At 37.1% G+C, this 15337-nt stretch overlaps 1 long non-coding RNA gene across 2 annotated transcripts in view; it reads left to right on the forward strand.

Annotated features, from left to right (window-relative positions):
* The window catches only part of LOC123380011, a 442540-nt gene that overhangs the window by 302215 nt on the left and 124988 nt on the right, over nt 1-15337 (forward strand). For both annotated transcript variants that reach the window (XR_006585224.1, XR_006585225.1), the window contains exons 5-7: nt 8565-8691; nt 13002-13054; nt 13330-13490. This is a non-coding gene — a long non-coding RNA (uncharacterized LOC123380011). The remainder of the gene's footprint in view (nt 1-8564; nt 8692-13001; nt 13055-13329; nt 13491-15337) is intronic.

Raw genomic sequence — 15337 nt, forward strand, 5'->3', positions numbered from 1 at the left:
GAGAGAAGATCAACCTATTCAGCCCTCACTTGGAATTTTTGTGGAAAAGTGAAAAAGCCCAGGGTGGTAAGAAGCTGCCCTCCATCTGTGTGGTTCTCAGCTATACTACTACAGAAGTGCCTGAACCAACTGGCCTGGTTCCCTTCCTGCTAGTCCTGGTCCTGTGGCCAAGCTGGCACTGTCAGCCACTCTCCAGAATTCTGTGCATCAGGCCACGGGGGCAGAGCTAAGTTCCATTAAAGAGTAAACACCAGGAACAGGTATGGAAGTGGGAGCTGGTTAAGAAGTTGGAGAAGAGGAAGGAATGTTATCTTCAATGTGAAGACATTAAGTAGAAGTTCAAATATTTTCAAACATACATCTTTGGCTAACGGTAAGAGTAGTTTTCTTACCACCCCCCTCTCCTCCCAAGCCTTGAGACAGCATTAATTAGAATAGTTGCTTTATTTTAGTTTTTTAAAAAATATAATTTATATAATTCTGACATGAAATTCTGTATTTGTAAACAGATAGATTAAAAGGCCACTATTTTATTTGCTAAAGGAGTCACTGAAAAATTTTTTTAACCAATCAATACCCTTAGAACATTTGAAAATGGATCCGTTTCTTAAAGATTTGGCTATTATCCTAAGCAGCAAGGTATACTATGCATCAGACAAAAAGTTTCCCATGCCATTAATGATGGTATCTGTATCTAGTGACTTAGATGAAAAGTAAGAAAGTACAGAAATAATTTTATTCCTGCCCTTTGCCCTTTCCCACTCTGCCAGACTCTGACCATCAGATCTCTGTGCTGTTGGCTACCCTGAACATTCCTTGTCCCTTTAGCATAAGAGGTGAGGGAGCAAAGTAAGAGACACTGTTACATGTGAGTGAGAGAGGGGGGTGAGTGCCACAGGTTGTGTTCCCTGAAAAAGCGGGTCCTGAGATGGGAGTTCAATAAGCAAAATGTCTACACAAGAAAGGGAAAGGGTGAGGAAGCAAGACTGGGCAAGGGGAGATTTCAGATCATTCCATGAGAAGAAATTGTAATGGGCTGAAATGGACAGGGCCCCATGCCTTCATCTTGCTCAGTCACTGGATGCCAACCACTCAAAAAATGAGGCCCTGGCTCTCTGCAGTTGAGGCAAACTGAAGAAGCCAGTGAATAGGGGCTGTCTGCTATCATCTGCTTCCTTACAGCGGACAGAAACATATTCCTTGAGAAAGAATAAGCAGCACATTTCTGTGTCTGTCACAGTCCGTTTGTGTACTCCTTCTTCACTTGCTTTGGTAGTATATCCTCCAGTATTCTGGTGGACCTCTTTTCCTAAGAGGAACTTAGAAAATAGAAGTTAGTGGGATAAACTATAGCTGCCACAGGTAAAGTTGGTCTAAGGGTAACAGCTGGTACTCCTTGTCTCACTCCTCCACTCAACTTTCCAGAATCCCCTCGTCTTTAGCTTCCAAATCTGCTCTTTTCCACAGCCGCCTGGTAGTACAACCCAGACCCAGTGGTTGGGGGCTGATAGCTGACACCGCATTCCCTACATTTACAGCAAGTCCTTCTTTGAAGGCAGAGCTGAGCAGTACATTTCCATGTCTGCCATTGGAGAGTGGTATTTTAAGCACCTCTCACAAAATGATAAGACAAATATAATTTATATTGGAATAGTAATTTGTCTATTATCTTGTGTTTGTATATTTATTTTTGTTTTCCAAGTAAGCAAATAATAATGATTTTTTTTTGTTTGAAATTTTAGATTTCTCTTTAAAACCGCACATCTCTAGGGGAGCCTGGATGGCTCAGTTGGTTAGGTGTCTGACTCTTGACTGTGACTCAGGTCATGATCTCATGGTTCATGAGTTTGAGTCCTGTGTCGGGCTCTGTGCTGACAGCAAGGAGCCTGCTTGGGACTCTGTCTCCCCTTTTTCTCTGCCCCTCCCCTGCTTACTCTCTATCACTCTCTCTCAAAATAAATAAAAATAAACTTAAAAAAAAACCCAACCACACATGTCTGGATTACTAGGTAGAACAGGGCAGGAGGAAATGACTGTCTGGCTCTTAAATAAGTATGAGATTTTTTTATTCAGTAGATGGTTTTGTGTTGAAGAACACAGGCGCTCTGGGGTGTCTTTCTTCATTCCTTAAAAAAGGAGGCATAAATTCCAAAACCAAAATAGTCTTGTTTGGATATTTAGGATTCAGTTATTTTTCTGATAATAAAAACTTCAAAGTGAAACAAAGTTGTGGTAAAATTAAGTGAATCCTAGGGATATGTGGTAAATCAGAATAATGAGAAGACAACTTTTCAGAGAGGACTGTTAAAAAAGCCCCAAGTAGTAGAGGCCATCATCAAGATGAGCAAGGAATGAGGAATAAATTCATTCTCTAGTGAACAGACTCTTAAGAGAAGCTAATGCATAAGTTAACTCCCTGGGAGGATGCTCTGCTCTCCACAAGCCACCCAACAGGCTCAACTCATTGATAACACAGAGGCTTCTTGCAGTTTCTTGCACAAGCAATACTATCCTTTTGTCCATGCCCAAGTGTGGAACCCACTGGGTGCTGGAGTCCTGTGTATCAGTCAGTAAGACTGAGTTATAAATACTCTGATTATTGTGGCACGCCTGGGTGGCTCAGTCGGTTAAGTGTCCAACTTCAGCTCAGGTCATGATCTGAGTTCAAGCCCTACATCAGCATGTTTATATGTATATATACATACAAACAAACTTTGCAGATAAAATCCAAATATGATTCATGAGATAACACAGATGCAAACACCTATATATATAAATCTGCATGTTGGCAAAAGAACCAAGTTATCAGTTAGCCAAATGAGTCTTACCTAAGTTCTGAAAACAAATTAACTTTTAAAAACTACAGTGTAAATCCTGGTAAAGGATTATTACATTAAGTTCTTTAAGGGCAAGGACCTTTTTGAAACTCCTAGAGTGGTACTTTGCATATAGAAGTTACTCAAAAATGTTTGCTGAATGGAGGATAGGTGGATGATGAGTGAATGATATTTGATTACCTACAATCAAGATAAGAGAAAGAGTTAATCCTTAGGAGCTGTGTTAGAGTTGTGATTTACTTCACCTAACTCAAATCAATGCTAATGGTTATAATCGCAGGGATTGTTGGAAATGCAATGGACTTTAGGAATCATGTAGTTAAATTATTTTACCAATGAGAAAAGTTAAATTCAGAGTAGTGAAATGACTCACATAAGATCTCTCAACTACTTTGTGATCTGACCTGTTTTAGACCCCAGGAATTCTGGCTTTGAATTCAAGGTTCTGCCAAATGGTTATCAAGAGATCTTAAATTGGTTCCACATAGTCATGTTCATCTGTATCATGCCATATATGTGAGTATGTGTGCATGCACGTGTGTGTGTGTGTATGCAATATTTCTGATTCCATTTTCAGATTTCTTCTTGTTTTCTCCTCACAGCACCATTTGTCCAGGGATGGTCAACCCAATAGGCATATGCATGTAAACCATCTTTCCTCTTATCTTCCTTCCTTTCCAGTACAATTTCTCTTTGAATATTTTCTTTTTGTAGATACTTTATTTAAAATTTTTTTAATGTTTATTCATTTTTAAGAGAGAGAGAGAGAGAGGGAGAGAGAATGTGAGCGGGGGGAGGGGCAGAGAGAGGGAGACAGAATTGAAGCAGGCTCCAGCTCTGAGCTGTCAGCACAGAGCCTGATGCAGGTCTCCAGTTCATGAACCACGAGATCATGACCTGCGCCAAAGTTGGATGCTTAACCGACTGAGCCACCCAGGCACCCCTTTTTGTGGATATTTTAGATTTAATCTCATTTTAGATTCCAGTAAACCTGATCATTGAAAACAGTTGGGGCCCTATCTCATGTGCCTGTTCTGTTTACAGTCTCTATGCATTGAACATTTCGGTCTTCTGCTTGTGCAGTTACTAGATTTAAGCTATATCATGTCATGCACTTTGCTGTTCACTTTCCATCTCAGATGTCCTCTGCAGCTAACCTTTCAACAGAGCACCTGCCATCATCATTAAAGGGTCCACAGAGCTCTGTTACAGAGTAATAACCTTGGCAGCCTGTGCCCTGTGTCAAACCCCTCTCTACAGCCAGTTATAGAATTTGGTTCTCTCTGGAACTCAGTCACTCGTAACACAGAAATTGGCCTCAGTGACCTTTCTATTTTTAATTGCAGTCTTATTTTCCTTTTTCCATCATTTCTCTTCTGCTTAGCCTCTATAATGCCTTGTTTCAGGTCAGGCTCAGCTCAGCTTCCACTTTCTTCATTTAACCTCTCAATTCTCCTGACAGCTCATTCTTTTCCTTTGTCAAAGCTGCACTTTGCAGAATGTTCTCAGTCTATAATTGGAGTTTGGGTTCATGCTTAGCAAAAGTATGTATGCATTTTATTTCTAATTATAAAGTACTACTTTATAACTTGAAAGAAAATATTTATTGAGCAGGAACTGCAGTAAGCATTAGGGATGGAGCACTGGTTGATGTTGTCGCTGTCTTCAGTGGCGCTAACATCCTAGAGGGGACAGCAGATTATAAATTAATGTACATTCAATAGAAGTGAGATAGTGATAGTGCAATGAAGAAAAACAAAGCAGGGTGAGGAAATAGACAAGAACAGAAAGGTGAAGAAGTAATATCTTGGGTAGAGTCAGGAGGACCTGTCTAAATTGAGATCATAGAGGAATGAATTGAGGAAGTAGACTCTGTAAAGGCCAGGGGAAGTAGGTGCCAGGAATAAAGGCTAATAAATGTTGAAAAGGGAGGCCACTGTGACCTGTGGGTACAAGAGGGTAGTGGTGGAAAGGGGGAGATGTGGGCCAGGGACAGATCTCATACAGCCCTAGGGAAAAACTTAAGGAAGCCACTGGAGAAGAATAACAGAATGATATGGTCTGAATTATGTATTAATAGAACTATTCTGGCTGCTGTGTGGAGAATTGGCTGGGAGGTGGGGGAAGTTGGGGTAGGCAAGAGTGGAAATAGGGAAGCCAAGTAGGTGGCTATTCAAGTAAGATTTTAGGCAAAATTTTAAGGATGGCAGGAGAGGTTATCAGAAGTGGTCAAATTCAGAATATATTTTCTCTAATGTATGCTCCTCTGAAGAGAGGAGTCAAGAAATTAGACTTAGATTTTTGGCCTGAGCAAAAGGAGAATAAAGAAGCAATTAATAATTTGTAGAAGCCTGGGAGGCTGCACATATCTCATTTGTGTGGTAGACAGGGAAGAAATTCAAGAGTTCTGATTACATGTAAATTTGAGATGCTAGACTTGGAGAATTTGAGATGCTAGACTTGGAAAATTCAAAAGAATGAAAAGGCATTTAAATAATCTCAAATACCTATTAACATTATAGTTTTTTTCTTTCTGAAAAAATACACTTTATATTTTTTATTTAGCTTTAAATATACCTTATTTCAAAATAATTGTGTTCTTTGAACTCATGTACAAAACTATACTTACTGCATTAGATGGTGTTTAGATGTGTAAAGGAAAATTTCTGAAGTTTCCCTGTATGCAAACTGAAAATATCTGTGCAAGTTTTAAATATACAAGTCTGAAAAGACTCCAAGAAAGTCCAAACCTTAACATTTTAAAAAGTTGCTAGTCTTCTCTCAATATAAATGCAGTGTGGGAACATTTTAGTAATAGGTGGATATATAAACCTGTCTCTATTTCCTTAGTTATATGTGTTTAGTGTTAATAAAGAATAGAGCAGGATAAGGTCAGCTTCACAAGAAGCTCTGTATTAGTCTGAGGAGAAGGTGGTATTGATTTTTAGAAACTTAGAAGTTGCAGTGGTTTGCAAAGAAACATCCTGGACTGAGAGTGAAGAGAGTTGCTTTCCAGTCCTAGCATTGTCACTTTACTATGTGGCCATCAGTCACATGATCTCTCTGGCATACATTTGAAGTTAGGTCTACACTATTTTGCTTATATAGCTCATAGGACTATTTTGAGGATTCACCAAAATAATGTATGTGAAAATACTTTTAGCATGGTGAAACTATAGAATATTTTATATATAATAGGTGGATATGTAAGCCTCTATTTCCTTAGTTATCTGTGTTTAGTATTAATAAGGAATAGAACAGGATGAGGTCATATATCCTACAGATTACATAGGCACAGTTTTTGTTATGTTGTACCATACAAATATGCTAATGGTGGATTTACATGTATAAAACAATCAGTTTTCAGGGCACCTGGGTGGCTCAGTCAGGTAAGCGTCTGACTTGATTTTGGCTCAGGTCATGATCTCGTGGTTTGCGTGATCAAGCCCCAGGTTGGGCTCTGCTCTGACAGTGTGGAGCCTGCTTGGGATTCTCCCTCTCTCTCTCCCTCTCTCTCTCTCTCTCTCTGTGCCTCTGCCCCTCCCCTGCTTTCACTCCTCTCTCGAAATAAATAAATCTTTTTTAAAAATCACTTTTCTTAAGACTAACAGCTATAAAATTACACATTACCTGGAATTAAAGCTGTAATTTTCTCATATCTTAATATCACAATACAGATAATTATAATTAGAATAAAATGACATGTAACATACCTTATCTACTATGATTTACTGACATAAACAAACATGGCAATTGTTAATGAATCTCTATTAGGAGAACATGTGGGTAAAAAAAAAAAGCTCAGTAGGTGATATAATCTGAGCATCCACTACCAACCAAAAGTTTTTCTGGGTATCCTGTTAATTTTTATGTGAGATACCTGCATAAATATAATTGTATAATTCCTGTTCTAGAGAAGTTGAAATCATCTTTGAGGGTGTATGTATGTATATCTATTAGGCTTCTTTATTTTATTTGTATAACTTCATGTATATTCTACCTTGAATTATAAATATCTTTCAAAAACTGTAGAAAAAGATATGCCACATGGATAAAATTGAATTGAATGGAGATTCAACAGCAATGCTAATTTATACAGCTAAAGAACTTTAAGTCTTAAAATTATTCATTTTATTTCATAACCTCACATAAGTAATATAGAGCTGTTCTACAGTGAACATTGAGTAGGCATGAAAATACACTTGTTACTCATAAAGTGTAATAAGACTTATTAAATGTATATATCTATACCAGCAGGTACATTGAAAAGAGCATATGAAAATTGTTTCACTTGTTTATTTATATAATGCTTTATTCCAAAAAAAATACTTGAATTTTTTAATGAAACAATATCAGTAAAATGATATGGTCAAGGAAAAGGGAAAATGAAGGTGGGAAAAAAAAACATGAAGCTGGGAGGCCATGTTATTACAAAAACACCAATGCCAAAAGTACCTCACAAGGGATTTGATAACTCATATTTAGTTCTGAGCTTCCTGGAAGGCCCAGCACAAGAGGAAACATGAGTTATGAGACACAGTGTCAATTTTATGAAAGCAAAGCAATTTGCTGCAATGTGGGAATTTTTGTTGTTATTGTGTTTTGTTTTCCCCAAAAGGAACACATTTGTGTAAGTAGGTATAACTTGAATGGTATAAGCTGACATTTCCTTTTCTCATGTAAAATGCTGTGGTTACCAGTTTGGTAATGAGTCTTGAAACTGAGAATCAATCTGTATAATCCGCTGGTGCCACAGAGATCACCTATGCTTTAAAAGAAATTTCAAAAAGTAATCTAATTTGGCAAAGTAGGCAATGACCTAGAAATTTATGATGAACAAAACACAGGGAAGTAGGAGAGGTTTGCAAAAGAAAGGGTATCAAGCTAAAATCTGAAACTATGGTCTTATATCTGATGCCATTGCTTATTATTAGTTTTATTACCAACAAAAGGGAAAATTTCTTAGCCTGCACTTTTTTGTTGGAAAATTTCTGATTTTGATATGGATGACATTTAATCTACCTTTCTAACTTAGAATCTGAGTTTGCAATTATACTCTGGAGTCAGATAAACAAGGTAGGTTGTCTTGGAAAAAGAAAATAATATTCAGGACAATAGTGAGTGTGAGAGTAACAGAAAAAAAGATAATGATTCATTATATGTATTAATGTATTAATTCTGTCATATTTTAAAATATCTAATTTTAGCATAAAGATTTTAGCAAAGCTTTTCTAAGAGTTATTTTAGAAAACTTTTTCAAACTGTAAAATAAGAAAATGATCCAGTATTTGGAAGATAAAATTAAAGACAACTGCTATACTTTATGTATTCATTTCTTTTTTTATATCAGTAGGTTTATAACATTGTTTTCTGATTATATAAGAAATACATGTTCATTGTTTAAAAAAACTGGAAAGAAGGGTAAATAAGAAAATAAAACTCATCCATACCTACACCTCCTGAGAAAAAGTCACAATTACTATCTTGGTGAATTTCCCTCTAACACTCTTTCTGGGTATTTAAATATGATAACAAAACATTTATTAAGTTTATTATGTGTCACAAATTATGCTAAATACTTTACCGGCATTTTCTCATTTAACTTTTCAACAAACCTCATGCGTGTGTATATATTAGTATTTAGTATTTAGCATATATATGTATACATATATATACTAAATTTGTAATGTCCCATATGTACCATTTTAAATTCTCTTTTTTTCTTAGGATTATATTGTGAACCGTACCTCATATGTCCTAGAGGTACTCTTTTGGTGTTCTGGGATCCAAATGTCTAGTGTTTGGAGAAGGGAGTTCCCTACACCTTCAACAGGCAATACTCAGACACTGCAAGGTATCCATGAACTTAACTCCATTATACTCAATTCTGACACCATCTACCCAGAGGTACCATCAGATTCCACAGTTTAAGTATTCCATCCTACAAAACTGCCCTCTCTCCCCTTTTCAGGAAGCCAGTCACCAGCCCAGATTGTTACTGTACTTCTGACTGACTGGCTATAAATCAGAGGTTCTCACTACCCTCTCCTCGGGTTTGATTAATTTGCTAGAGTGGCTCACAGAACTCAGAAATATTTTACTTACTAGATCACCAATGTATTATAAAAGTATATAACTCAGGAACAGCCAGATGAAAGAGATGCATAGGGCAAGGTATGGTACATGGGAACAGCATAGAGAATCCATGCCCTCTCCAGGTGCAGCATTCTCCCCAAATCTCCACGTGTTCACCAACCAGAAGCTTTCTGAGTTTTTTGGAGGCTTCATTATATAGCCATGATTGATAAAATCAGTGGCCATTGACAACTCAATCTCCAGCTTGTCCCTTCTCCTAGAAGGTCTGGGGTCGGGACCAGAAGTTCCAGCTCTCTAATCACTTGCTTGGTTTCACTGGCAACAAGCCTCTATCCTTAAGTGCTTTCCCAAGGTCACCCTATTAAACATGACATAAGATACCTTTATTACACTCAACACTTAGGAAATTGTAAGAGTTTGGGGAGCCATAAGTCAGGAACCATGGAGAAAGACCAAATACATATGAGAAATATATTTTGGTTATCTGAATGACCAAATATACACTTTTCTTATAAATTACAGTATCTAGGTACCCATTACTTCATGGCACCCTCATCTCATAGCCTGCAAGGGATAGCAGTATGACCTCATGGTCCCAACTTCTGTCTAACTGAACAAGAATAAACTCCTTGCCAAGTAGGGCCAATCCACCAATGCTGCCTGAGAAAGTGGAATTGAGACAGACTGATAGTAGAAAACCCAATTTAATAGCATGTGTATGGGAATCCACCCAGACAAGATATTCCAAAGACAATGAGGCAACAGGAAGCTTACCTGAGCTAAGGAGAGGGGATGGTCTGAGGACACAAAGGGGAAAAAGTTCATTAGCAAGAAGGTGCAAGGAGATGTTTAGAAGAACAGGTTGCCCTATTATGCAGATAGGTTCCTTAAGTAAGGGGGAGTCTCTGTTACTAGCTCTCTTCCTGTTGCAGGCTCTGCTTTCCAGTGTAAATTTAGGCAGTTGTGGGGGAGGCAGAGAGCTTTTCCTGCATCTGCTGAGTATTTATGACTTTTAACTTGAAGTAGTCTTTATGCCAAAGTGGCATATTTTGGGGCATCTCACCCTGCACCCCTTCAATCTCATAAAAATAAGCTTTATTCTGATGTGAGGGAAATTAATGATCTTAGACGTTAGACACAGCCTTTTATTTTACATGTAGTTATGTATTTTGTGACTATCTTAAACTTACACAGTGCTTTACTCTTGAAAACATTTATTCAATATTCATTTAACAAACATTTATTAAGTATATACAGTGTTCTAGAATGTACCAAGTGCTGGGACACAGTAATAAATAAAACAGTCCCTGGCCTAAAAGCTCAATTCTCATATAGGATTTACGTAACAATCTCAGAAAGTTCAGATAATCTTGGGAATTGAAGACAAAAATTATTTCTGAAAGTATAAATGTCTCTATAGTATAAGAAATAGAGGTAGTGGCACCTGGGTGGCTCAGTTGGTAAAGTATCAGACTTTAGCTCAGGTCATGGTCTCATGGTTCGTGAGTTTGAGCCCCACATCAGGCTCTGTGCTTATGGCTCAGATCCTGGAGCCTGCTTCAGATTCTCTCTCTCTCTCTCTCTCTCTCTCTCTCTCTCTCTCTCTCTCTCTCTCTCTCTGCTCCTCCCCCACTTGTACTCTGTATCTCTCTCTTACTCTCTCTCAAAAATAAATAAACATTAAAAAGAAAAGAAATAGGGATAAATTACTTGACTTCCTTCTTGTCAGCCAGGAGCTGAGTCTACCTAGAAATTACTACATATTAGAATATTTCAACTAATCATGTACAAAGGTATCATGTGATTACAATTTAGTATATGATATGCACATGTGACTCAAACACCAAGTACTACTCTCTATTCTATTTACAAAAATTGATAAGAAAAGACTTTCATCATATAAAATGTGTAGAATGTCCCCAAACTCTGTTTTATTTTTATACATTCTCTGTAACTTAGTTTCTTTTTTTTTTTTTTTTGTAAGAAGAGGGATTTGATCCTAGTTAAGAAAACACAATTCAGTACTATTGCATGATTGTTTCTGTCTTTGAACTGCATTGTCGATAACACTTCAAAAGAAACTGGGTATGGAACCTGACACATAAATTAAAATGTCAACATTAAATTATATCTCTATGATAAAAAGGGAAAAAAAACCCTCACAAGACTTTTAACACACTCCTGATGTCCTATTGCTTTGCTTCTCAGCCTCAGTTTTTCATTTGTCCAAAAACTATTTCTGTGACAGAAACATGCCTTCTTTTTATTAAGAAGATCTAGCATTGTAACTCTGTTAAAAGAGAGAGAGAGAAAAAAAAACTCTTTAGAACTTAGCTTAGAAGCTATCTTCTGGCCCTGGCCATGAAAAGTAAAGATAAAATCACTTTTATTTCTCCCCAACCCCCAACACACATACAATGCTCCAAGGACTTGCTTTCCCATTCAAAAAGTGGCCTAGTGATTGGAACGGAGTCAGGATGTACTTATAGAAAGACAGATTATTAGTAGGCCATGTCAGCATAATAGTAGCATAGTGTTATAAACATCAAGGAACATAATTCTCTAGTCCCAGTGCTAGTGGGTAGCAAGTTAAGGAATTGTTATCTGAATGTCTGTAGTATCAAGGCACCATGCCTTCCAGCATGCTTCACTGAAACAACTCATAGATATATCCCTTCTATTTTTCTAACCATTTCCCTATTCTTATGCTTCTTTTTTGTGTAGTACTGAAAAAAGAATAGTTTTATAAGTCAGAAAGATGTGGGTTTCAATCTTGATGCCACTTAATAACTGTGTCAACTTGGTCTTAAACTCTTTAAACTCTTTAAACCTCAGAATCCTCACCTGTGGAGTGGTTGGAAAGACCCTCAAGGAGGTGGAACATAAACCTCCATTCCTTAAGTGTGGGCTGTGCATAGTGGTTTCCCGTCTGGTGGTTTCTTTTTCCATCCAAAGAGTGCATGAAGAAAAGAGGAAAAACAGAGGACTTTATAGCAGAAAAAATCTGACAAACACTCCCCCCAAGGTTAACATCAACAATGGTGAATCATGTTGATAACATATATCCTAGACTTCATGTGATAAGAATGACACTTTTCCTTTGTGATCTTCCTTCCCGAAAAACCCATAACCCCAGTCTCATTATGAGAAAAACATCAGAAAAACCTAAACTGTAGGACATTCTGCAAAATGTCCCAACCAAAACCACCCAAGAAGGGGGAAGTGACATTTATCTTTACTTGTTAATGAAGTTCAAAACATTTTTAGTTACATAGTGTTAGACAATTATATATTGTTCAAAATATACATTCCCACCCTATTGACATCAGGTTTGGCCATGTGACTTGCTTTGACAAATGAAGTGTGAACAGAGGTGAAACGTGTCCTTCTGAGCCTTTATCTTGTGATTTTGTCATGCTGGGTCTCTCTGAAACCTCCATGAAGGCCTCTTTGTCAATCAGCCCTAAGTGAAGACAGTGAACTGCCCATTGGCAGTTAATCTGTGATAGACATGTAGCATAAGAGAAAGAAATGTTATTATATGCTACTGAGATGTTGGGGGTCATTTTATGACAGCAAAACTGAGCTTAAACTGAGGACCTAACTCTAATCAAGTAATTCAATCCATACCTTTTCCCCATGTTTCTCTCCCCTTCTCCTCTCTCCATGTTTCCCTCCCCTCTCCTCCCCCTCTTCTTCTACCAACTTCTTAGACTACATTTACTGATTTCTGAGTTTCTCCTTCCTCTAATAACTCTTTAGATTTGAGCAGTCCAACATCCCTTCTTAAATTTGCTTTTAGCTATTTCTGTCACTTTCATTTTTCTTGTATTTTCAGCCAGAGGCACCAGTTAATGATTGAGGTTCAGATAAAATCCCTCTGCTACTCATCTGATTTGCCCTTTATTCACCCCACATTTGTGTCCTGGTGAAATTAGATTAAAATTAACATCCAGAAACTCTTTGAGTGAGAGAAGAAACCACCACAAGGGATGAAGGTTGTTTTTAAAGAAGTTAGAAGCTGATTATAGGCATGTAAGTCTCATACTTTTTTTTTACTCTTTGCAGTAGCTATCTCCTGAATCACTGCCCAGTTGCCAGCTGCAAGTCCTAGCTCCACAGTAAGTCCGGCCAATTCTGAAATTCTAGTTGACTCATCCAACCTTCATGTTCACTCAGGGCTTACTTAAACATCCAAAATGACTTAAAATGTAGATTCCCTCATCCTGACATATCTGCACCTGGTATATGATACAAAGGGTAAATGGGCAGAAAGAACTCCTCTTAATCATGTCCAATTTCAGTTTCACATGCATGCAACGTTTATGAGAACATAATGTCATTAGATTTATCCAACCTTCACAAAATAAAACTATCCATTCAACCATTTTTACAGGACATAAATGTCCACAGCACAAAGCCAAAAGAATCTCTTAAGGGTGATGCTGTCAGGCAATAGCAGAAGGAGTTGGTGTTCTGGAGTCAGACACAGTTCACACAAGCTTTGAGATTAATTTCATTGACACAAAGAGAGAAGGCATTGCTGACTGCCAACAGGTAAGCATACATACAATTTTTTTTTTTAGTCCTGTAAAAAAGATTGAGGAGTTTGATTTGCTTTCTCAGTTTCAATCTTAAAATTCATGTTGCCTTCTAAAGAGTTCATTTATCTTTTTCATGTGAAGATATAGAAAATGTCTGCTTAGATGGGTGATTTGGGCATCTGGGTGCAAAATCGGAGGAGAAGGGTCAATCTGTAGGAGAGTTGGTTGTTTAAGAGTAGCTCATGTATTTCCTCCATGAAAAGTCCTATTAGCACAGTGTATTGGGGGGATTAAAAGAGACAGTCACACAGCAGTGGGGTGTTATGGTGGGAGAGAAAAGAACATTATTGGGTTTCAGGAAAATACAAAAAATTCTAGAAGACAACCTGGTATAGGATACATTTTTATGGTATAACGACTTAGATGTATAGTTGAGAAGGAAAGAAAATTGTCCCGTTTATTTTGCCATAATTGGCAATTAGACAAAATTTGTAGAAATCTGCTTCCAAACCCTGTTGCAATCTGATGGTGAGTGGGATTCTACAGCTTCTAAAAAGCTGATTGGGCAATTTTCACAATGTGTAAGAATCTCTGCAGAATTTCCTCTACTATTCCTTTTGTGACTAAGAAAGAGGGGGAAGAGAGGAAAGTGATGGATGGGACAATCCAAGTAGAAAACATAATTGCCTTTGAAGTTTTGTTTAATTCAGCAAACTGGTCTCTAAATTTCTGAGCTTACTATGGAAACTTTTGTTGGTCATCAAATTTTTATTTTTCCCTATTGCTTGCTCAGTTGTTTTTATTTATGTGTGTGTTTTTTAGATTACTATCTGCTTTAAATCTTATTGTTAAAGTTTCTTTATGGGAGCAAGAGCCAACTTACTAAAACTTTAAACTTTTTTCATGTACAAAAGTTCATTATACTGTCTTGATAATGGTTTTTTAAAATACATATTTGAACACGACTTACACCATCTGCTTGAAGACAAAGCAGAAAAGTCATGTATTAAATATTCTGATCACCACATACAGTTGCTAAAAAGAATAAATCAATAGAAACAATTAAAAGTGTGTCAAACATAATAAAAAAGAACAATTACCAATCATACAGATGGTTATCATCTTGACAGCTTGAGATAGAGGTTAAGCCCAGAAAGTACAGCATTTGAATTCATGAGAGAAAGGAATGCACTCTTAAAATATCAAAAAGTAGAATCCAGTACTTTTCAGAATATATTTCTTGTCTTATTAGGACTTGATGTAATGCACTCATGAGATCTAAATGAAACATAATGAATTGTTAATATTGTGTGTACTTGTGGCTACATCATTTGTAGAAAACTATTATTTTGAAAACATCAATATTGAAACATTAGCATATTACTTAAAAATAAGGAGGATGGATGAGCACTAAGGTGAATCGCTAGGAGTAAAATTCCCTGGACTTCTAGCTTCAACGTCTGGCTAAACAAGGTCTTTGAATTGAAGGAGAATAGAAAGGGAGCCTGAGATTTAGGGGATAGGGTGAATGCGTTCTTTGTTGGAATGGGCACTAGTCTACTCTAGGATATTATTTATTTCCTTGTGTACTAAGTCTAGATGATCCAGGTATTTGGAGTTACTTGACCGGTAACATATATGCATATGACAAAGAAATAATAAATACTAATATAAATAGAGAAAAATGTGTTCTGGATGTTTTACTAGACAATAGGATTAGTCATATCACAGGACTGACCTGTAAATTTGTTTAGATTTGTTTGTATATGTCTTTGTTAGTAACTTGCCTCAATGTTGAATCCTCTTCCCAAGCCTGTCTAGCACCCTCAAAAAAAAAAAAAAGAGAAAATTCAGAACTTT

Source organism: Felis catus, chromosome C2 (assembly GCF_018350175.1).
Source record: "Felis catus isolate Fca126 chromosome C2, F.catus_Fca126_mat1.0, whole genome shotgun sequence".
Taxonomy (NCBI): domain Eukaryota; kingdom Metazoa; phylum Chordata; class Mammalia; order Carnivora; family Felidae; genus Felis; species Felis catus.